The 26,085-nt window shown below is 28.9% G+C and overlaps 5 non-coding genes across 5 annotated transcripts; all 5 read right to left on the reverse strand.

The window, feature by feature from the left end:
* Positions 1-9,539: 9,539 nt before the first annotated feature.
* On the reverse strand, positions 9,540-9,611 carry Trnap-agg (transfer RNA proline (anticodon AGG)). The gene has a single exon. It is a non-coding gene; the product is annotated as a tRNA-Pro (tRNA).
* Positions 9,612-10,449: 838 nt separating this feature from the next.
* On the reverse strand, positions 10,450-10,521 carry Trnap-ugg (transfer RNA proline (anticodon UGG)). Its single transcript has one exon. It is a non-coding gene; the product is annotated as a tRNA-Pro (tRNA).
* Positions 10,522-13,929: 3,408 nt separating this feature from the next.
* On the reverse strand, positions 13,930-14,001 carry Trnap-ugg (transfer RNA proline (anticodon UGG)). The gene has a single exon. It is a non-coding gene; the product is annotated as a tRNA-Pro (tRNA).
* Positions 14,002-14,114: 113 nt separating this feature from the next.
* On the reverse strand, positions 14,115-14,186 carry Trnap-ugg (transfer RNA proline (anticodon UGG)). The gene has a single exon. It is a non-coding gene; the product is annotated as a tRNA-Pro (tRNA).
* A 124-nt stretch (positions 14,187-14,310) lies between these two features.
* On the reverse strand, positions 14,311-14,382 carry Trnap-ugg (transfer RNA proline (anticodon UGG)). The gene has a single exon. It is a non-coding gene; the product is annotated as a tRNA-Pro (tRNA).
* Positions 14,383-26,085: the final 11,703 nt, after the last annotated feature.

Consider the following 26,085-nt stretch of genomic DNA (forward strand, 5'->3'; position numbering starts at 1 on the left):
ATCATCTTTCACTGTCGTCAAGTAATTAAATTCAAAAATCTCAGTACGAGGGTAAAACGAATCATATTCACCCGCTGAGTTTTTGTCAATGTTATTGTTTATAAACGTTAATACTGTACATTTTTATCATAACTCACACTTAGTTTAGTGACATTTGAACTTTATAGCGGTAAACAAATTTTTATTTATAAATATAAGAAATATTTTTAATAATTAATATTCTAATTTTTTAATTCGTATCAGATCCTCCAGGATAATTCTTGAATAAAACATTCTTGACACAAAATCGTTGACATTATAATTATTTTGTAGTCAACCCAATCTCCGTTTTTTAAAGAAAATTTAAACAATTACAGCAATAGCTGTCCTTTTTTAATCTGATAATTGAGTTCTTTTATTGACTGATTTATTTTCAACGGTATATGCATGCGACCATACACATTTTTTGTACAATAAAATAAGGTTGATTTAAAAAAATGTTTAGCCGCTGCATTTCTCAGCAGCATGCGATACGTTTATTGACATTTCCGACATATGTCATTAACAAACTTTTACAACGAATGTCTGCTTGTTTTGAATAGAAAACATAATAGTTTTTTTTTATAAAAGTCAATTTATATTTTAAAATAAGTCACGTATTACTACTACCACCTAATGGGCTTTGTGCATGCAGCCCATTGTCTTAACCTCAGGGGTTCGTCACTTTTTACTTTATCACACGTTGTAATATGAGTCAGGACTACCAGTTGAGCATTTCCTTAGCATTTAATTACTTATAAAGTAGACGAGTCAGCGTGAAACAAAAGAGTATGCCCCAATTTCTGATGTTATAACAACGTTGGTGGTGTTAAAACATGGCGTATGCATACAATGCACGTTAAAATACCGAAAATTCATTCTAGAATTCCTAAGATCCTATTATGCGTAAACATCATGTGAAAATTAAAGCGTGGAAATGCTCATTAAAAACAAGCTAGTTTTAAACCAATTCAGAATATCTCAACGAATTACACTTTAAAAAAATGTCGTTGTTAAAGAAGAAGAAAACATCAAGTAAAAAATAATTAAAATTAGTTAAATTTAAATTAAAAACATACTGGAAATAGTGCATAAAAGAGCTATTAAATTTTTTGGGACAATATCAATCCCAGACTAATATATTAATAATCTAATATGTGTTACATATTTCATAATAGGAAATTCTGAAGAGTGTTGTTACACTTTAATTTGCAATAACGTAAATATATTTTATGTTGGATATAATAAAGTGTATTTTTTTTATGCGTTTACGGCCATCGACAGAATATTTTGCTATACATTCAAAAGTAACATCGATTCTTCCCCCATGTTCTTATCTCGTGACTCATGCAGCAGTTCTATTAAAAAAAGTACGTGTGTGCAATTTCTCTCTTTTCTTTATATGTTCCAATCGAAATGTGTCCGAAGCACCGTCGTATCATCACAACCGTACCCCCCAAAGAGAAATAAAATACGGCCATAAAAACTGCTCGCTCCATAAACCGCCCCCGTTGTAGACGCCACCCCGAGTTCATCGGTGTATAGTGCAAGTTATTACAGTCTAGATATATACGAGCTTCAAGACCGGGGAGACGGGTCATTGGTTGAAAAGAAAAAGTCCAAGAAGAAAGGGTCCTTTTTAAAAAAGGGACCGTTCTACACATACAGTTAAAGTATAGAGGCCATTATAAACGGCTTTGGCTCTTATCGCTACGACGAGGACGGGTGGATGGTTTAGGTTTTTCCTTTCCATCCCCGAACCCGGTGTACCATTACAGTACATACATTTTCTGTATATATATATCGACGTTTTCTCGGCGAAATCCCTTTAAGGATATTAAAACTACCCGGTAGAATTCTCTCAGCACATTGTGTCACCCACTGCAGCCATCATCTAGGCTCAGCGGAACGCCTCACCGCCTAAGGGTTTTCCTTATTTATAATGCGTTTTTATCTTGTGTATACGAACCATCTACATATTATTTGTATAAAATGTATGTGATGGCGTGTGTGAACCGCGGAGAGAAAATGCGTAGCGCCGAAGGCTTTTTTATTTTGTTTTTTTTTAAGTGTTTCACTCCCGTTGAGCGTCAATAAATATTGACACTCTTTGCGTTCAATAGATCGAGGCGGTTTTACTTAACATAATAATTTTCCTTTATCCCGACACAATCCATTCCATTTTTGTTTATCTGACAATGTATTTTTATTTAAAAACATAGTTTGTTTTATTAACTTTCTGGATAATATTTTGTCAACAAAATCATCAATAGAAAACGTATGTGGTAGTACACTATACATTAATGGTACTGTAATTTTCATGGACTTTAATTATTAAACAGATTCATTATTTACTATGACGTTTTATTCTTCAATCTCGATTTGTTTTTAGCCGTTCGTTGGCTACATATAATCTGAAAAACAAATTCAGCATAAGCCCTAAGATATTAAAATTGCATTTTACACAACGATTATTATTATAATGGAACTGACGAGAACTGCATAACCTTAAATACGATTCAAAGGTATTTGAATAAGAACGCGGTTGAATGATCTGTAAAACTTATACTAAAGGCATAAAGCGATAACTAAAACAATGTCGCGATAAGATAATTTAGTTTTATTAAAAAAATAGCAAACAGCTGCCGGATAAAATAAATCCAATAGGTATTAAGTATTTTTATTGAACTTAGTGAACTCCGGTATTATAACTAAGCTGAATTTTATCGCCATATATTGGTGTTGAGCTTAAAATACTTTATGCTGGTGATTTATTTTTAAGTCCATCATGAAAAAGAAGACGCTATAAATTTAATATTTAATTTGTTAGGTTAAAAAGTGAGGAGAATTAGAAAAAAGAAGTAGTATTATTATAAAAAAAAAAAAACAATTTTCACTAAAAATTAGATCCAGTGAGCAGTAGTTTGGCGAGTTAAATAAATTTCATGGTTTGCTTAAAAATGTGCGCGTTAATAAGTATACGCTTATTTAATTTTACAAAATAATGAGTTTGTAATAAATTGTTGAGAAGTAGCCGTTTTACATGCACACGAGTACAATATCAGTTCGTTTGCTTTTAGGTTAATACAACGTCGACCAATAAGCTACGGCGTGTGTATTGCTATTCCCATGTGCGAAGGTACACTCAATAAGCTTTTGTATAGTTAATCGAATCCATTAACTAGAATTGAGCTTAACTCTTGAAATAGCAGAGTGTGCGTTTGCACAAGTTGACGCTTTAATAATATATGCGTATACACTTTATATTTGTGTATTGACCTTTTATGAAAGGGCGAACCGAACGCGAGTAGAGCAAAGCAAACCTTTTGTTTTACTCGAGTTCGCTGTGCACGATCCTTTCTCTGTGCTCCTCACCTCCGTCCCTCTTCGTATCCTTAATTAGCTGACGGTTGCTGGACCTTTTCTCTTCTGTCCCTTTGTGACCTCGACCAATGGCAGTCGCTCTCCTTTGTTTCTCATATACGGCCGCCCGGCTCAAACCTTTGTGTTACCCGCTCGTCTGACTTGCGATACGAAGCCGTATACATTGTTTCTAATAAACTGGTAGCGGCCGAATTTATAATTTGTTTTGTTTCATACGCATCGTTCGACTGCAGTTGGCTGATGTTATTAATTGAATTCAACGAACAGCAATAATTATTCAACGGTTTTTTAATATGAACAAACATATAAAATGAAATAAACATACACTTTAACGAGATCGGTTTCTTGATTGCGTTGACATTTAAACAATACGGACATCCTCAATTATAACTATGATGTGATCTCAACGCAATTAAAACAATTAGCGACACTGGAAAAAGTTAGAAGAACCTAATTTTTTTATGATTTTATCTGTGAAATCTTAAGGATGGAATTTCCTCGAAGAAATAACAAATTAGACTAAAAGAAATATTTAACAAAATTCTTCAATCGTTACGGTAGAAAAAAGGCTGGAAATACCGAAAGTAATGATGATTGGTCACAGAACACTGAAAGAAAGTGAACGTATTTTACTTTCTTTTAGAGTTCCATTTTTGGCACCTTTCTATTCGTCGTAGTTTGCAAATACATCAAATTGTTTAATATAATACATAGCAGCATTGTGCGTTAGAGCTGTGTGTTGAATGTTTTCACATAAAATCATAATAGTAATATTATATTTTATAATATGTTCTTTGAACCCTTCTCGGCTTTCGCATTGTCCCGAGAGTGACATCCTTAATATTAAGGGTAACCCCTTCGTTTCCATCATAATTAATCGCTGGCGGATTCCTCTCTGGTGTATAGGCACATACATTATCTAAGCTCTTATGCGCATATACTTACAGAAAACGGTAATTGTTTTTATCCTCTATACATGTGTTCCACAACTGGAGTTTTAACGGGCTCCCGTACACTATTATAGCGGTCGTTTTTAACACGATATAATGCGATTTTAAATGCACCGAAATTCCATCACGTTTCCGTATAATATTTTAATTAATTTACGTCACACTCGTTCCCGGTCTGTGATGTGGCTTTTACGATCTACCCGGCAATTCCTTCCTAATTAATGGTCGCAGAACGGATAAAACCGATACGGTATTACCACGTGCCATTATGATACATCATTTCAATCATTCATTAAACGATAGCGTATTTCAGAAGACTTTTGAAGAATAAAACAACTGTAAATAATGCTTCAAAAGTCCATTGAAATTTCATGTTTATTAAATATCCGCAACTTCACTGACCATGTATAATGTATAGAAAATATGAGAAAAGAGAAAAGTTTCGAGTTTAAGAGGCGTCGAAAGGGAAATATATTAGAATAGGCTTAAGTGCGGTGAAATAAATTCAACACCGCAAAAATAATTTCATAAACTGTACTGAACTTTTGCGGGTGGATTCCAGACGATAAATTATACGCCAAGTGTGGCGGCGACGGTGCAACAAGTTAGACGAGGAAATAAGTAAAAAAGTGAGAAGAAAGAGTGAAAAAAAGTAAAATTATGTCATCATCAGACGAAGACGGGCGCGGCAGCGGCTGCTAAATAACAACAACTACGTGTTGAGCCTCTTAGAAAAAGTGTGGCCGCTCGATTGTCATAATTATACGGCTGACGTGAAGACTGCACGGAAATGGAGTTGAAATAGTACTCGAGACTGTTAATTTGAACAGTTTGAAATCAAAAAGCGTTTGCATCAACAACAACGTCGTCTTCCATGCAAATTGCTCGGCGGGGTCGCCGTTGAGTGTTTAGAAAATAATAATGTTCGTATTAGTGCTATAGTATTAGTGCAATAGTGCTAGTCGCCGACTATTGCAATTATTCAGCTGAACTGCGTTAGAATTACAGGATTCACAATATTAGTGCTGCAGTGGGTTTTTCGACAATACTTTTTAGCGGATCAATTTCTCAATACTCTGTTCGCCGAGTGACCCCAGGCGAATTTGTGTGTGTGCGTAAAAGCAGTAGCGGTGGAAAATAAAATGGCGGGCCACCATCCCCCGCGGTCAAAATTGTGCAGTAGTGGCGCGGCCGTCGCCATGGTCACCACCCTCGCTTGTTCGCTCTCTCGACCCCATATAATATATGTATATACACATACATTCAGCGAATGTCCGGGCCGTTTGTATGTGTTTAGAAGGCGAAGGTCGATGGTAAGCAGAATAGATGCGGGGGTGGTGGTTTTTCGAAAAACGCCATGCACGCGCGTTCAACCCTCTTTGTTGCTAACAACACACACTACCATCACAAAAAGCTGTCCCAAACGTACATACATATGAAAATGCCGGGAAATCGATTGGAATAAAATATAACGCACGTTCACAAAAACGTGCAAAATGAAACTACGGGAATGTATGGCAAACAAACTGAGATGACACTTAAGAAATCTTGACAATTTTCAAATGGTGGAAATTAATAATACAGTTCCCATATGAAAAACCTAAAAATAGGTACGCTGAGATCTCGTTAGAAACGTCGTATTTTTTTTATATAAAAAATATAAACCAAATTAACGATCAGCGATTTTATGTTATTTTTATAGGATTGTTAAAAATTATAATAAATATCGTTGAAGTCATAAGACATACAATGTCAGCCGAGTTTTAGATTGTTTTCACTGTATGCTTACTAATGTTATTTGAGTAATTGTCTTAAATTATGAAAACATTAATAATTATCAAATTAAAACATTACTAAATAATTGAAAAATTAATATAGGCATACAATTCTCATACTTATAAGTTTCTTATGACACATTTATGGAAAAATTAAAACGAAAATTATCGTATTATTTGGTTTTAAAATCGTGTTGCTTTTAAAGATGACCTTTGATAAGTGTATATTTTTGAAAATTATAAAGTACATGCCTCATCAGTTATTTAGCTAAAAAACTAAACAACTAAGTTTAAAAATCAGAAAAATTGTCTTACATTTTTTAAAATCCGCTGCTTTTAATATTTTTTTTTTAAATTAATTTTAGATGAAGACAAAATCCTTACAGAAACCAAATAAATATTAATTTTTAGATCTGATATGAACTATTAAGTAGACAGTTTAAGGTGAAATGTAGTTTAACAACTATCAAGTTTTATATGAAGCATTAAAAACAAACTTAAGTGTTTAATAGAGTTTAAATTTTGTAAAGAATAATTTGTCAAATTAAATCGGCCCAAAGTCTATAGACCAATCGAAGAAGATTTCCCCCTGCTGGTCGAAGTCAGTTCATCTTCGTTTATATGTATTGCAAGTAACACCGTTGACATTGAAGCTGCACAGCAGTCATGGAAATCCGCTGCAGCAGAGACTTGTTACGGTGTTCCCTTAGCAGACAATATGTACGTCTGTGGTCGGCGCGCACCGTTTCCACGGTATTTTATTACGGTAAGTTGCAAATGACAACAGCCGACAATGAATAGACGATGAAAATTTGTACCCTCCGAGTGTTTTATGATCCATCCGTTTCTTCCGGTGTGGTGACTAAACGATTTACATCACCTACGTGTCCTCACTCGTGTCACTAACGTCGTGGAGGGTCGTCTATCCATTCGGCTGGTCATCATTAATTTTGAACATTGCTAATAGCGATATTATAAAATTGCGTGCCGCATCGTGTTAGACGAGGAGCAATAAATTTTCCATCCCCCCTCCCCCCCATTCACGTCGGCGTGGTCAATGGTCCAGTGTAAAAGCCGAGACCCCTTGACCCTTGGCCACCGTCGGTCGACCCTTTTCATTTGGCCGAACGTGTGCGGCGCAAAACACAACGCCCTCCCGGTCGCCGGGGTCATCAGTTGCTCGTGCCCGTTTAAAAAACACAGAGGACCAACGGTCATTAATAACAATCATTTCCTTATGCAGACAACAACGCGACAACAGCCGAATTATTTACGAAACATTAGGTCGACACACTAAAATATTTATCATCAATTTGTGTGGCGCCTGCAGTGCAATAGCAACCGGTTACTACCACCACCACCAAAACCGCCGACTTTTGAAATAATCATAGGCATTTTCTAGTATAACATTAACCGACAGAGGCAATTCATTAGAAATCGATTCGTTCATTTTCAACGAAAACTAACTTAATGCGACGACATAATATTTATGTTTGAAAGTTGGCGACATATGTATTTTCTTTAATGAACTCATATTAAGTAAAGTAAAAACAATACTCTCCTACGACGTGTCGTAATAAATATTTTTCATTATGTCAGAATAAATATTGTGTTAATAATTAAAACAACAATAACGATAAGTATCACGATAAACAAAAAAATCTCTGCGTAAGCGTTTGAAACATTGAGTGCTATTAAAGCTTAAGAATGACAGTGAAAAATCGATTAATCGGCACTCTTTTAACCGGCTCTTTATGTTATGTATCGTTGTCATCGAATATCACAACACTCTAAGAAAAACAAAAAATAGTCGATTAAAAAAATATAATTTTTCATGGAATATTGGCGCATTATAAATTGTAGTTTTGAATTTAATATTTTTATTTTGAATAAATGTAATTTTGAAAGCCTGTTAATACTTGTTAATTGCAAAATCAATTGACCATTCGATTAACCGAAGTTGTCCCAACAATAACAGTTAATCGCGTTCCTATTGTATTGCAAAATAAATAACATTAATTTGATGAACATGCTTTTATTTTATACGTTTACAGCCCATCGCAGTTGTTTGCTTTAAGCGTCGCCAAAATAATCATAATTCCGTCAACAATACGAGTGAAGAATCGTAGTCAGTTATATTATTATGATAGAATATTTTATCAATTTACATTTTAACATGTTTCTATTTACCGAAAACGTAATAAATTCATTTTTAACTATATTGTTAAGTTATGAGTTATTATTTAGTGATATTTTGATCTAAATATTAATGAATATAAAAAACAACTCTTAACATTTACCATAAAATAGAAATATATACTGATTTAACGTCTTCGCTATCAAATAATTAGCATAGGAGTTGATTGTATTAGTAAAATAATATCAAGCACGTATAATAATACGAGATCAAAACATGAGTACTTAAAAGTATTACTCATAGCGAATGTTATTGCACGTCGTCACATGTGTACGTGATAAATGGGAATCAAAATCAGCGTCGTAGTTTGGCGACTACCTTGGAAAATGATTCGTGTAGGGCGACTAAGAATTGCTAGGCAGAGAACCGCGTACGGAAGTCGAGGCGTTTGTGTGTTGTGGGCAGGAACTAAGTGTGTATTATACATACGTGTATATATTATATTATGCCGACGGTTTGCATAAAATTAATTGCGAAACAGCACAAATACAATTCACTGTACTCGAAGGGGAATAGCTTTCCGCTCGGAGTTTTCCAAGTGCCTTTGATGTATATACACTCACGTATGTACACGCATAGAAAGGGTGTGTGCACAGCCGAAGAAACCTAACGGGACAGTTTGTAAATTAGTTTTGTACGCCAACACAAAATTCCTATTGTTTTTGTCGCCTTAGACAAAAGTGGTAAAGCAAAGTGTATTTGATATACATCGCCATATAACAACCGTCACGTGTTAACGCTCGTGTGTCGGTTGCCTTATCCAGTTTTTGCACAAGTTAAATTGATAACTATATATTAACATATTATGTAGACGAAGTTCTTAAATCAGTTATACGAAATGTATACATAGTAAGTGATGCCAGTAGCACATCGTACTCGTATATGCGAAAAAACTCACTCGAATATCTCGTCAAAAAATGTGAAAGTTATGCCGCCAGGTATTTTGTGAAATCTGGGTCAGACATTGGTTTATGTACCTTATAGTATATGCATTCGTTCACTAAGTATAACAGATATTTTCAATCATATAAAATAAGCTCCACGTTTTGATAAATTAAATGAAATAAAATCATTGTTTTTTTCAACTAATTGTTAATATGTTATTTCATTAGCGCAATCACCATATGAACTTGTTTATATTACTTTGACATTTCTTCAATATAATTATAAATCAGTCGTATTCATATAAATCTTAAAAAAAAATGCAAAAAATTCGGGCCTGTCCGGGATTTGAACCCGGGACCTCTCGCACCCTAAGCGAAAATCATACCCCTAGACCAACAGGCCACGATGCTAAAATTAATGAATATAATGTTTGTATGTTGTTTGTCAAACAAAACGACAAAAGCCAACATAGTCGTATAAGTGAAGATAATCAAAATTAAATGATAGTTATTAAATTCATTAAGTACTACAAATAATTATGTAGATAATTACATTTTTCGTATTTTTTATGTCGTTAATATTTTTAGGAATCGTATTGAAATAAAAAATAATTTTTTTTTGTTGGAATTTATTTATTATCCACACACCAATTAAAAAAAAATGGATATGCTCCTACTTACAAAGTATTTTTATATATTTAAATGTTTCATTTGTCTTTTCTTTTTTTAAAGTGAGTGTTTTTTGCTTCAATTTTTAGTAATAATTTTCAATTACCTAAATTAGTTCAAATGTACGGTTTATTTTTAAAATAAAAAAAATTTAGTAGAAAAATATATTTAGTACGGATATAAAGAATTTTTATTAAATAAAAGAAAAATATTTTAAATTTGGCAGCTGTTTGTAGATATTTTAACATATTTATACGATGAAAAATTACTTTTAATTATTATGCCCACAATTTCTTTTATTTAAAAAATTTGACAAAAGTTTAAAGGAATTTTCATTGATTGAAAATTGTTAATTTAAGATTTAATTACAGAATGTGTGAGTATTTCACATATTGCGGACCTATATCAGTCTAGTTTTATTTCACATAGTACTACTTTGAAAAATAAAAAATCAACCCAACCTCTTGGTATGTATTAAGTCAAAAGTAACAGTACACAAGTTTACGAGCAACAACGTCACAATCTTCGAGACGTCCAAAAATAAAATAAAAATAGACCGTGAAAAAGTAATTGGGCCTGTCCGGGATTTGAACCCGGGACCTCTCGCACCCAAAGCGAGAATCATACCCCTAGACCAACAGGCCGCGGTGATTAATGTTTCTTAATTAGCGGTTCAAATTCTTACTCATTACGTTTTCTTCTGTATATATAAATGAATAAGTTAACATACAAAGTAATATACGTAATTGTTTCTCAAACTATTACCTCACTAAAACGCTACCAAAAGTCATGTAGATTAAATAATAACTTGTGAATAACAATATGAAAATATTTCAAAATCGATGAAATCTAAATTTTCTAGAAAACTACAATCAAAACTTTAATAAAATGTTAAATCTGACAGAAATTTAAAATATATTATATCAAGCTATAAAAAATAATTTTCAAAAGTATTTCAAGTAATTTTTGTTTACGTTTACTAGAATATTGACAATAATTCATTTAAAACTGTCATTTACTTCTATAAAAATATTTACCAACATATTGATTCATTAATTTATTTAGTTATTATATTAATAGGTGATACTTATGTAAGAAATTAACTCTAGGAGTAAGATATCACACATAAAATCATGAAAATTATGAAAATGAACATTTTAAACAGTAATAGTATAACTTTTTTTAATTGCATGATATGTATTTTACAAAAAACAACATATTATGTTGATATTTATACTAAAATATTATATTATCATTTAATTTTATAACTCCGTGTGTAATTTTATAAGAAAGTTTAATAACAACACTCTGACAATATTTTTGAATGGTTGTTATCTAATTTTAAAATATTGTCGTAACGCTATCAGAAATTTATTATGTAGTCATAGTACAATATGTATATTTGTATAATATTTTTAAATATTATAATATAATACATTATCAAAACATAGGAATTGTGCCCAAATAATTTTAAATTGTTATCTTGGAATTTTACAGAGTCAAATTTATTGTACGACTCCTTTGATTTCCTATTTATTTTAATATAGAATAATTAATATCATTAGTTTTAAGCTTTTTAAAAACAATCTTCAGAATTTCTACTTTTAAATAGTTTCATGTAGTCAAGTAAATAAATATGTTCACTTAATACTTTGAAAGTCTTCTTTGTATGATTCTAATGTCTCCTCTCTCTTTGATGAAGTCTCAAGCCTAAATCAATTTTCTTGAGTAATTGAATAAAAAAAAAATGCATTTTTATGAAAATAATTAAGAAATGTTTTCGTTATGATTGATACAGAATGATTATTAGATTTATTTAATGCTTTTAAATATTCCGGAACATTAAAAAAAAAACTTACGATTGAAAATGGGTACAAATCAGATTATAAAATCCCCTTTTTTGAGAAGTTAAAAATTATATACGAAAAAAGTAAATTTATAAAAAATAATACATTTAATGTATGATAGAAAAAATCGTGTTGCTATACATATTTTTTGAAAAACTATAGAAATACAAAGTTGAAATTAATAATAAAAATTTTAATATTTTTAAATAAAATTAGTACTTTATCGAAGTATTTTTTTTAACTTCAGTTGAAAAATATATACTTTCTTTACGCATGTTTTTAAGTTTTGAACTCTCCAGTGTAATGAGAAGGAATTAGATTATCGAATTTGTATAAAGATTATGTCGAATGGAAGAAACATACTTTAGGCGCTCATAAAAAAATTCAGTATTTATCAATAAATTTTTCAAAAATTTATAATAATATACAGTTAAAAATAAAAATTAAACCATTTTTACAAAAATTGATGAATTTTTAATGTGGTAGCCGCTTGCATTACAAAGTTCAGAGGTCATTTTTTTCAAATTAAAGTTTATTACATAATTTTTAAATCAATAAATTTAATGTTAAATTGAAATAATTAACTCTTGATGTAAAAGGTGCTATTTTAAATTATCTCATGGGCAGGTACTTATAAAATTTTGTTTGCAACAATCTTTCAAAAAGTTATATCAGCTTTAGGTAACAAATTTTAAAAACTTTCTCTTTTTAATTTTTAATACGTTTGACATAATCAGTACATAAAAGCTGAAAACTTGTGTTTGTACGCATATAAAAAATAAAAAATAAATCATTGTAAAATTAAAAAGGAGTATTTTTTGTCTATTTTAGTTACATATATTACTTGACTAGTCAATTATCAATTATTTAACAAGCTTAAATATAATAAATAAACTAAACTTAGAAATTGATTAGAACTTTTTGTCTAATATTCAAACTATATGAGTATTATTGTCTGGAAGAGTCTTAGAAATGATAAGTCATATAAAAAATCTTAACTCGTGCGTCAACCTCTGTCAAATTTATTTACTTAAATATTGTACAAAAAGAAAAAATTGTGAGAAATGTTCAAACCTAACCAAACCATTTCAATTATGTTTTTCCAATGAAGTGAAAATACAAAATAATTGTTTCAATTATATTAAAATATTACGAATTAATATATCAACAATAAGTTATTTTTTAGACTAAGTTATTTAATTTATTGGTTCAAAATATTTAAAATATTTATAACATAAATAAGGGAACATTCACCTAAATATTAAACATTAAGGTAAATATACTCTATTCAGTCAAATAATTAAGATATTTTACTTATTTATTTAAACAAAAATAAAATATTTAAAACTTTAATGATAAATATTTAAAGTTAATAAAAATTAGTTAATTGAGTATTATAAACATTTCTATGTTGAATTTAAAACATTTAGTTGTAACTTAAACATTAGACTTGTAAACAAAAATTATTTGTGTATTGTTAAATAATTTTATAAAGACAATTTTTAAATTATTGTATACATGAAATAGTAAGTCAAATTTCATAAATAATTTTATTGTATTTAGCAAGAGTACGTTTCACAAATAGTTTAATACTTAATTTACAATTGCGTAATTATGAAATGATAAGAGCGTCATATCCCCTCCCATTATAAAAAAATTTATTAAACTTTATATTCTTTGAATTAAATATATTCCCCCTCAAGACGAAAACCAAACTATGCTATTGTTACATTAAAATGAATCATTATTGAGCAGGGCATGTAATAACCATTACGAATAACCAGATGTATAAAGTTATTTTTTAATTTATTATATTTATTAAAATCAAAAAAAATTTCAGTAAGATTGATTGGAAATAATTATATTACATCAAAACATCTCTCTTATATTTATTATTCATTCTAAATTTAATTATTAGGGTAATAAAAAAATGATATAACCAACCAAAATTTTCCCAATACTTTGTTCTAAATTTAACACAAATTAGTTAAATATTTTGAGTGATTAATTAAAAAATAAAAAAAATTGTAGTTTGTTTTTTCTTACTTAATACAACAATAAAATAATTTGTTACCTTCAAATTGAACATAATTATTAATAGTAATGATAGAACCTTGGACGATTTTTAAAAATGTATAGAGTTAGACCTTAAAACAAAAATAATTTAAAATAGTCAATTGATAAAGGAACAAGTAATATAAATATGGGCCTGTCCGGGATTTGAACCCGGGACCTCTCGCACCCAAAGCGAGAATCATACCCCTAGACCAACAGGCCGGTATGTTTATGATGGTAAAAGAAATAGTTAATAGATATTTGTCGTTCTCTTCTCTCTTTCACTATCAAAACACAAAAAAACAATAAAAAAAAATTAAAAATAAAAAATTTGTGGGCCTGTCCGGGATTTGAACCCGGGACCTCTCGCACCCAAAGCGAGAATCATACCCCTAGACCAACAGGCCACGATGACTACTTTAGCAAAACATTTACCATATCAACTTGTTTATATTACTTTTACATTTCTTCAATGTAATTATAAACCGGTCGTATAAATATAAATCTTTAAAAAAAAAATGCAAAAAATTTGGGCCTGTCCGGGATTTGAACCCGGGACCTCTCGCACCCAAAGCGAGAATCATACCCCTAGACCAACAGGCCGCGGTACTGTAACATGTCGTTTTATCTTCTTTTATATTGTGATGTTTTAATAAATTATTTGTTGTTGCACGAATTAAGTTTTTATTTTGTCTAAGTTTACTTATATTCAAATTGTGCATTTAAAGAAAATATTTTAGTTTATTGGATATTTATAGATATGAAAAGTTATTAATGTTAATATAAATTTGATTTTAACATTTATTGTACATTAAAATACATTATTACAAGTTTATATTAAATTTTTAAAACAATAATTTTATAAATTAAATGATTTATGGATAAAATGAATAGCTTATTACAGAAAAAATGATTTCTCAAAAATTGTTTTTTAAAGTTAAAATTAGTTAATCAGTTATTATACCAAAAATGATGCAAACAACAAAAGTTAAATTATTTTACTATATAAAATTGTATAAATAAAATTTATAATATTGTGTTTTAAATTCATTCATTATTGTTGCACTGATTTTTAAATTTATAGAATATGGCAAAATTAAATAGCTTACCTCATAGAATATTCAGTTTTTAATCGAATTTCTTTTATATAAATAAATTAGACGGATATCATTGACCAATTAATTGGCGATTACAATAATAGTATACAATTTAAAAAATAACATTTTTCACAAAGTAAAAAATGACATTATCTTTAAAAATAGTAAATAATCTAAAGTTTAGGATAAACGCCAACATTTAATATTATTAATATCATTATTTTAAAGGAAACATAGTATTGACCACAAACATATTTCCTATTAAGTTTAATATATCTGTGATGTAGATAAAGCTCAAAGGAATAATTGATAAACGCTATCTATTATAATGGTTTATTTTCTTCGTGAAGTTAGAGACAAATGTTCAATAAGTATACCTAATTATTATTTATAAAGTTATTTTTATCATACTCACTTATTATAGTTTATATAATTTTTAAATGAATACACTTTTGGATTCATAACATCGCTCTGTGAGTCCTCTAGTAACTCAAAATGTAACATAAATACACGAAATTAATTTTTCATTTACTATTATTCATAAATTATATTATTTAGTATTAAATGTTATAGGCACGGTATGACATTGTAAAGGGAGTCATTTTTATCAAAAGAAAACATCTAGTCACAAAATGTATGTACAAGTAACTCAAAATTTGTTAATTTTGATTAACTACGCTAGAGTATCCACAGTGCGTCATCATAGAATAAAATCATTTTATTACAAATATAAGTTACCGAGAAACTTTTTTTGTAAAAAAGTTTTGTTTTATTTAATATAAATATGTCATTAGGTAAGTTTATCTCAAGAGTTAATGATTAAAAAAGCGTACTAATCAATTTCTTGCTACCATGCTGTTAATAATATTATTTTATGAAATAAATATAAGAGGATTTAAGGGGAAATTGATAGGCATTACAAAATGAAAATGTGTCTTAAAATTATCAAATAATATTTATTAATTGAACCGGGTATAATTTATTTATTTTTGTATATACTATTTTTATATAATTTTTCAAATATTAAATTTTCCTTCTAATCATGTAAAAATTATTATTAAAGTAGTATGAATTTGATCAACTTCTTATTAATTTTTCAAACTAAATTTATTGATCTTATATTACAAAATAATAAGTTATATTCAATATTATTTTAATATTCAAAAATATCTCTACTGTATAATTTTTGATTAATACTTAAATTTCTGAAATAGTGTCCCCTATTAAATTTAGATGTGATACAATATGATTTTATAACTTTTGTAGTACAATCAATTACATATTTTAGATTTCATTTATTTTTTATTTTTTAAAAATGTATATTTTACAAAATACCAAGTCACACAAATACCGAAATATAGTTCAATGATCTTTTAATTCTTAAGTCTTTTAATTAAATAAAATAAAATTAAAAATCAGTATCAAATAGTAGTATTTTTTATCATTTATGTGCACAGTAATGTAAAAGAGGCACATTATGTTAAATTATTATTATTATTTTTTTAAATAAAATTTATATTATATTTATTTAAAGTTATTACAAAAAAATAAATTATATTATTTTTATAAAAATGTTTTTTAATGCTATTGATTTAATATTAATGTTTTATAACTTTTGAAAATTCATAAATGAAATTGAAATTATTGTATCTTTATCAACATTTAAACAATTGAAAAATAGTATAAGTCTCTATTTTTCAATCTAGTATCTGTATAAAAAGGTTTTACAAATATTTTTATGAAATGGTATTGAGTAATTTAAATTTATTTAATCGGAATTAGTTGAATCATTTAAAGTAAAAACAGACTAAATTTCATAATAATTAAAGTTATATGATATTTTGTAAATATTTTATATTTTACCTTGTTGAAAAAATAAATGTCAAATCTAAGTAGTTGAATTTTAAATTTGCTTTAAGGTAGTCAGATCGAATAAATATTTGATAAAAATAACCATAAGCCTATATATTATAACTAAGAATTTTTTTTTGTAATTCGTTTCCTTTTTAAACATTTGAAAATTTAATATTTATTAGTCGCGATGCTAAACTAATTTTTCAAATGTTTTGATAACTTTGGCTTAATTTTTTTCTTTCTATCATGTTACTACAATTTTTGTTTTGTGTTATTTATACAAATATTTTTACACTTATAAGTTTTCATCAAAAAATGCTAATGTATGGTAATTATTTTAAACTAACCAAGTTTCGATAAAACGGTTGTCGTCATTTTCTTTATAAATATATTATTTATGTACTTTAAATATTAATGTAAATATTTAATGTACTTTAAATCAATACGCCCAATGGGCGTCAACTAGTATCTGGTCATGTACGTAAACATTATTTAGACAACAGGAATTTTACATATAGTAGGGAATATTTTACAATTGTGACCGAATCCTCCCTAGAACCGGTTCGCTAAAGGCTATCGCATGCTACCCCAATTTCGTATGTCAAATATGCTTACTCTATTAGTAAACACATACACGCATTCCGAATGTAAATAAATTTAATAAAAAAATTTTAAGTTAAAAGATTAAATTTTTAATATTATACTAGTACTTACAGTATTTTATATTCCCGTTGAAGCATATCACGTCTCATGACTGTTGCAGCCGACTCGTTTGTAATATTTAAATATGGACTGGTTGCCGTTTAACCCTTTGGTCGTGTTTTTTGAACCACGTCGAACTAAATTTGCCTTTTATTATTACTCTTCTTTTTTTTTTTGTTATGTGAGTATATCATCGCCACCAGTAGCGAATGCCGTACGTGTCGACCTTACCCCCTCTTCCGGGGAGACCCCGTACAGCGTCAAATGGTATGGTGATGATGGCGTGAACCAGGCAGCCTCCAGGGATCGTGCATAAATTTGCATAGTTTGTCCTGTTTGTTGAGCACCTGGACCGACATAGAAGCACAAAGGTCTGATTCACTTTCTCTTATTACAAAACTATATTTTACTTGCTGTGTAATTTTATGAGGATCCTATGTTACAATATCTAAGAACAAACGCTGTAAAAACTGCATAATGATGTGCGTCCTGTATAACAATCAGATATTTTGTTTAAATGTAAAAGAAACGTAATGGATAAAATTCAATTCGAAAATATTTAAGCTTAGTTAGGAGGATTTAAATACCTTTTAAATACCTTTTTAAATACCTNTAACAATCAGATATTTTGTTTAAATGTAAAAGAAACGTAATGGATAAAATTCAATTCGAAAATATTTAAGCTTAGTTAGGAGCCACATTTAAATACCTCTATTTCAAAAATTTGTTAAACATTTTACGATCGACATTTTCTGGTCAAGTAAAATCATTTTTAACTTTCACAAGTTTAAGAGACTTTTATAACAAATGAATACTTTTTTTTTAGTTAAAAAGTGTTGTGTAGACTGTTGAAACTAATTAAACCATTTTTAAATTAGCTTTAAAAAAAAAAAAAATCAATTTGAGAATAATTTGTAACTATATATTTTTCCAGTTAAAAACTGATATAGTTTTGATATTAATTATCATAATTATAAATTATTTTAATAAGCAATCCTTGTTGTTTTGACGAGGTATTAAATGTGAATGACCTAAAACTTTTTTCTGTAGTTCAATAGTAACCTTAGTTTATAAAATCTAGTATACTATTTTATAGTAAATTGTTCTTAGATTCCTTATTTTGATACCACAGTTACATAGTTTTATGATAATGTTAGTATCAAATAACTTGAACTTTAAATTACTTGATAATAATTTCCTTATAAAATGTTAGGTATGGAATGTTTTTAATCTGTTGTTTTTGTTTCTTTTTTTTTCATTGACGATAAATATTTATGGTACTTGTTGCACGCAAATTAAATCCAGCCGCCGTCGCTGTCGACGAAACAGACAGACGAGGAATGGCGAGGCAAGCAAATTACTTCTTTTTAACAGCAATAACAAAGAAGCAGACGGCTGCGGAAATGTGAGGTGGTAAGAGAGGTACTGAGTATTATAAAAAAAAAAAAAAGAAAAACTTTTCTACGCGACGAGGGTAGTTAAAACATTTGGCCTTGGGGAAAATATGAGTCAAGGTCATAATTAAGATAAAAAGAGCGAAGAAAAGTTCAACACTCCCCTCGCCGACTGTAGTCTTTAGTGCAATGACACGCGATAAAAACACAGCAACTACAGTAATAAATATTAACTCGGAGAGAGCGAAAACACTGGTTGATGTTTTTGTTATATCACGTTTGATATGATGTAAACAGAATTTTACTGTAATTTAATCATAAATGATTTGATTAACAAATATTTTTCTTCGTTTAACCGTTTTGATTGTTGTGCGCGAAAATACCTTTACTGCAGTAATATCATCACAAACAATAATTACTTATATTTCAATGCCGAACTTACACACATTTGTCAATCATAAATTACATCGATTTCCGGTACGATTTAAAAATTTTTTATGACGGCTGTCAGCAGTTTTTATCGTAGTCTTTCTCAGATTAATTTCTACCTCTCTTATGTGTTACGGCTAATACGCAGAGCGGAATGCATTTGAATACTCTGTACGCGGAAATGTTTTAAAGGGAAGTCGCATCCAGGTGTGGCCCTCGGCATCAGTAGTAGCGCCAAAAGGGTTACAGTTCGACAAATAATATATTCACAAAAGGAATAGGTTGACTATCGATCTATGGGGATAAATATTATATTATTATTATTACATTGTGTACAGGTGAGATCTGCGAAGATTTGCATTTCCCACGACAGTTTATAATGAAACTAATAACGGCTGCCAATCGGTTTTGCAGGCGACAGCACGTTTTGTAAAGTTATTAAGAGTTACGTGACAAAGTTAAAATGTTAAATGTCTAAAGTATTTAATAGACAGTACATTTTACGATAGTGTCATGTGTCTGAAATTCGATTGTTAGTTTGGGTTTTTTACGGACATATAGAATATTTAAAACAATGCCGATGTGTTATAGTTAGTGCGTTTGTTTGTTGATTTTTTGATAGAAATTGAACAGATACAATACAGTATATAGCTGGCGAACCAAATTTGATTCCATAAAATGCAGAAATCTAATTGAATTTCGTTAATTCTTTCTCTCGGGTATGTTTATTATACATAAGAAGTGTGAAAATATTCAACGTTTTTAGTTTTGTAACAAGATTAAGTAAAAAAATACGTTATGTTTAAATTTTAATAAATAAAAAACTGTATGCTGCAAGTCTCGCGCTTTAATTTCTTGACATTTACACGATTCCTACGGTGTAATTCGATTTGACGATTTTGCCAAGTGGAACGTCTCCTTCGGTTCTTATGTTCTTGTATGGAAAACTTTGGGGAATTTCACTTATGAGCATAGGACATACCTTTATGCCCTAACACATCATAAGAGGGTGGCAAACTCGCAGGCCACGTACGAGTGAGAGGCGAAACAATGATCGATTTTCGCCCGTTGTCCCCGTTGTATGCAGTGTAGATGTGTGGTAGTCCACCGCCTTCTTCCGCCACCCCCACCACTACCCTCGAAGGAAGCCCCGGCCACATTTTCAATTCGTCCGGGCGGCCATCTTGTTTCGGGGGTGGACGCATACCGCACACATGCACACGTCATGTGCGAGAAAAGCTTTAAGAGCGTCGCGCACGCGCCATCCTCGTCGTTGTGGTCAATCGCCTGGTAGCGGTTGGGGCGGTGGTAGTGTCGGGAAGAGTGTATGCCGAAGTGCTATAAAAGCGAAGAAGGGACTGCAGCCGAGCTGAACAGGGGAGAGATCGGTAAACGGATTTAAGAGTTTCACGTCCCGGGAATTCCACTCTCTACCCTCATTCCTCTGCTTTTCACCTCCACGCCTACGGACTACCTTTGACGAGCGACCGTCTCTCTTGTCGTGGTAATGTATTTTCTTTATATCCATCCGTCGAGTTTCGTGAAGACTAAGAATTCTATACCCTCTCCCCCCAACCGTTGACGGCTTCTCGTGCTTTGTATGATCGCGGAAAATACTCTCTCATTTCTTTCGAGTCGAACAAACAACAGAAGGACATCACAAGAGTGACATTGATAGAAGAAGTAAAAAAGAAAGAAAAAGATGGAGAGACTTAATGCCGTTTTTCGTTTTATTTTATTTATTTATGCGTATTTCCTGGACGAATTTTATTTTATATATGTCACGGGAAAAGAGTGAAAGAAACTACTTTCCAATACGCGCCCTCCACCACTAAGCAAAATGGAAAATAATACCCTTGAGACTTGATAACGTATATTTACAAACGAAATAGGATCCCAACGTTTGTAGGTATCAATGCAACGTAATAATATTCTTAAACTTTGCCTTACTACAGTAATCAGCTCACAGCCATTGTGACAATAGTCTCTATTGTCGCTATCCATCATATTAAAATGGATGTGTACAATGATATGATAAAAAATAATGTGGAGTAATAGAACTTCGAATATAATGTAATTTGTAAACTAGAAGAATTTTTTTTTTTGAAATGGATAGCACCTTTATCAATAGTTTTAAGAAAATTGAGTATTTCGTATGAATAAATAAAAATTTAAAAAAAGCAAAATTTGAAATTATGAATAGTTTGAAAATAGTAAAGTAAGAAAAGTAGTGCGTTATTCTATATAAATAAAAAAATTACATGATTTTAAATTGTAAATTGTGTTGGTACACAAGAATTCATATTTTGTTCATACTTACATTTTTTAGAACAAATCTTAATTTAAAAATTTACATTGATATAAGCAATAAGAATTATTATTAAAACAAGCTATATGTGTATATATATTTTGAGAATAATTTTAAAATCATTAAAACAAATTTTTTGTTTTATTTTTAAAAACGTTAATGCCAAATAATAAAATATAAACAAATAAAATATGAAAGTTCTATAGAACTTCTTATCGGACTTAAATTTTAAACAACTGTGATCTGTTAAAAATGAAATGTATAAAAAAAATGTGTAAACAGATCTTTTTATAAATTAAATAAATCTGATAATATAAAAAAAAGTTGGGGTATCATTTGAAAATTGAAATTTGATATATACGATATTTAATAATTATAATTATTAAATAACTGTCTATATTTTTGGAAATTCACCCGTAGAGTTAAACAGTCGATAATTCGTTCCAGCCATGGAGAATATTAATAAAACTGTCACGTCTTACCGATTTAGAATTCATAAAGGTATTAACCAGCAAATTTATTAAAAACCTAAACGAGCAACAGCACTTTGAGGCGTCATTCACTTGTAAATACTATTACTTTTAATTCTAGTGAAGCATTGAGGTTTTATTTTAATTTAAAAGTACTATTTATTGCTTCTCCAAACATTTCCGTTTGTTCTAACGGATCAAATTACTCGATTCTCCTTTTTTTCTAACTCTAGGTTTTATGGGATTTAAAACAATTTATTTTTGAGTAAATATTACAAAAAGTCAAGAGCGTAATACGAAAAAAACTATAGTACAAAATATGAGGTATGAGAAAAAAATTCCAGTGGATTTATTCTGAAAATCCGGTCGTATTTTTGAAAATCGTTATAATTATGAACGAAGTGATGACATTTTAATACAAGTATTATAAAGGGGATAAATGAAAAATGGTGCCTTATTTTGGATTTGCCAATTCATTCCAACACACCTGACAGTATGGTTGCTGAATGTTTATACCGTCAGGCGAATAAAAATATACAAACAAAATAAAAAAAATAATTTTAATCAAAGAATTAATGAATACAATTAAATACTAATATTTATCGTATTACTATAATAAATTTCATTTTACTTAATTTAATTAAGTTATATAGAACTTTGTGTTGAATATAAAACCAAAATTAATAAGCTTTAGATTGGTTCTTCTAGAAGTTCTGTTTTCCATAAAAATAATAAGAATTTCAAGTATTTTTTGGTATATTTTTTATATATATTTACTTATTTATTATATCGTCTGTTACATTATATATCCATTGATATTAATTTTGTGATTCGAGTAAATAATTAATAATTGATTATTAGTTAATAATAGTTCTAATAATTGGTTGGCAAAAAGCATTTTTCACTAAACTATTTCTAATCCTCTAACTNAAATAATTTTTGATTTCTTTTAGTTACATTCTTGATTTATAAGCTAATAATTACATTTTAGAAATCATCTCTTATATTTCAAAGGGATGACAACTTAATTTTTTTTTTAATGGTAATATACATATTTAACTAGCTTATAAAATAGGAAATAATTTAATTTAATTGGTTGTTACCAATTTTTGACAAGTACTTTGTATGTTATTCTCATTTTATATCTAGGAGGGGAACAGGAGGGTGCGGCCTGTANATATATATATATATATACACGATTATCGGGTTATCATATACCACTTGATTACTCCCAAAAAAAATTTAATATTGGAAAATAATTTTTGATTTCTTTTAGTTACATTCTTGATTTATAAGCTAATAATTACATTTTAGAAATCATCTCTTATATTTCAAAGGGATGACAACTTAATTTTTTTTTTAATGGTAATATACATATTTAACTAGCTTATAAAATAGGAAATAATCTAATTTAATTGGTTGTTACCAATTTTTTGACAAGTACTTTGTATGTTATTCTCATTTTATATCTAGGAGGGGAACAGGAGGGTGCGGCCTGTAAATGAGTAATGATAAAAATAGCAACACCTACACCTTACCTCCAGTCATTATTTTAAATTGTTATTAACTTGAAATACTGGTCCAATAGTTATTTTCGATCTAAGATAATTAAATATGCATGTTGCCATTTATGAAAATAAAGTTGACATCCCTCTACACCCAAAGAAAAACCTCAATCAAAATTGAAAGAGAAATTTTATCAAGGGTTTATGATAATGTTTTATTAATACGAACAAAATAACTATTCTTATAAATAATTATTGTTCAAGACAAGAAAAAAAAATATCATATTGATAAATATATCATTGATTCAATAGTTATGATATATTTATCAAATTGAACAATGAATTTATTATATAGATCGAGGTTTTTCTCTGGGTGTACGTTATAAGAGATGATTTCTAAAAAGTAATTATTAGCTTATAAATCAAGAAAAACTAAAAGAAATCAAACATTATTTTTCCAATATTAAATTTATTTTGCGAATAATCGAGTAATTTATGATAAATCGATCACTCTGTATAATAGTTTCATTTATAAGTTATTGAACATAAATTGAATAAAAAAATTAACCTAACAAATTTTGAAGTTAAAATTTCTAGTTTTTGTGGTATATATATGTGGATTAACTTTAGTAATGGGCATTTCAGATATTTTTTATGCTACCAAATAGCTCATTTTTAGCAAAAACAATAGAATATTTAAAAAACTGTTGATTAATTTTTATAACTATTCAAATAGATTGGTTGACTATCGAATATTTTTACTAATAAAATATTTATTGAATAATTATCGAATAGTTTTATAAATAGTAATCGATATTTCCCATCATTAGTAAATTACACAAGATATTATTTTAAAACAAATTAAAGGATTGGAATAGGCTTAATTAGAAAAAATTTATTTACATCCAATAGTCTTTATTAGAACCTGATTTATTGTAAAAAAAAAAATTAAACAGTCCTATAACATCACTTTTGTTAAACAAACTATTTAATATTTTTAATTGTTTAAAATTATTATATAAATTGATTGTTAGATCATGTTTAAACTGAGATATATTCCAACTTAATTTAGAGTAACTATTTAATAATGTAACTATGTAATAATGAAATCAAAGTATTATTTCTTGTCCTAGAATTTTTAGGTTTAAAAATTCCTTAAGAACTTTTTTCAACATTAATTTTACTTTAAAAAAATATAAAATAGGTTTTTGGCAATAAATAAAAATTTTATCACACATTATTTACCTTATGAAATCTATAATTAATTAATAATTGCGTGATTTTTAAAGTGAATATGTAAAATTTAATCAGTTGAATGTCAAAATAAACTTAAATAATCTCCTCTCAATATGATGATTAAAAAGTTAAATTTCATATTAGTTACGTGTATTATGATATAATTTATAACAGAAAAGTTTTTATAAAAACAAAATACTCTGTAAGTGTTAAATAAATGAAAATAGTATTTAGAATATATTTTTAACAGATTTATTCAGAATAAGATTTATTATTTCATATTGGTTATTATTTTGGGGTATTTAATTAGATTTCTCTTCTTATTTGGCTGGAATATTTAATGTAAACAAATTTTTATCATAAAACTCGTTTTAGTTAAAATGTTCAATCATTCTACACACACCGCCATTTGTTTAGCGTGGCAGGCAACAAAATACACTCGCAGACATTATTTACCTGCGCCGTCCTACTAGTATATTGTTACATATAATTTAAAATAGCAAAGAATTGTAAAAATTCGTTTAACTAATACTTCAGAACTGTTGAGTTACTTAACTAATTGTTAAATTACTATAACTAGTAACTTAAATAACTTAAACGAATTTTCAGCATCCTATACGTTTAGGACAGATATGTTTTTATTCATAAGATATCATTACAAAATAATGAGATACGATTATTTATTAAATTTGGTTTTGGTTTCATTGAACTTCTTTAACTATCATTCCACGTGCGCTTTTTGCTAAGTTTTTAGAGTAGACATTATGAGTGTTTTTTCGGAATAATAAAATAAACGTTTTATTACTGTTAGTATACGTCATTATAGTACAAGTATAACGTTTGTGGCGTGCGCTTAGCTCATAAGAACTAAAATTACCTAACAAATAACGTAAAGATATAATTTTCTTTTTTTGGTATTGAAATTCATTACACTTTTATTCGAGATTAAGAACATATTTTCATTTCTAGATATTTTATACGTAATAGAACTCTGTTGTAATTTTATGTGATCTGTATATGTTTTATTAAATCAATTTTCATCTAATCTAGAAAACTTTTTTCCACTTTGATATTACCATAAAATACTCTTGGGATGTGTGCATATATTAGCACCATTATTTTCTTCATCATTCTTGAAAGTAAATTTTTAAACTCTTTGGAAAAGTTTTTAACTCAACGTGAACTATTGCTCGCATTTCGATAAATTATGATACGCTTTCCAGTCCAGTCATTTGTCACAAAGTTTATAACATTATAATCACTTAACTGTACACATAGCGCCCAGCATATTCATTTTGCGTCTAACTCGTT

This window comes from Daktulosphaira vitifoliae, unplaced genomic scaffold (assembly GCF_025091365.1).
Source record: "Daktulosphaira vitifoliae isolate Bord-2020 unplaced genomic scaffold, ASM2509136v1 Scaffold_4, whole genome shotgun sequence".
NCBI lineage: Eukaryota > Metazoa > Arthropoda > Insecta > Hemiptera > Phylloxeridae > Daktulosphaira > Daktulosphaira vitifoliae.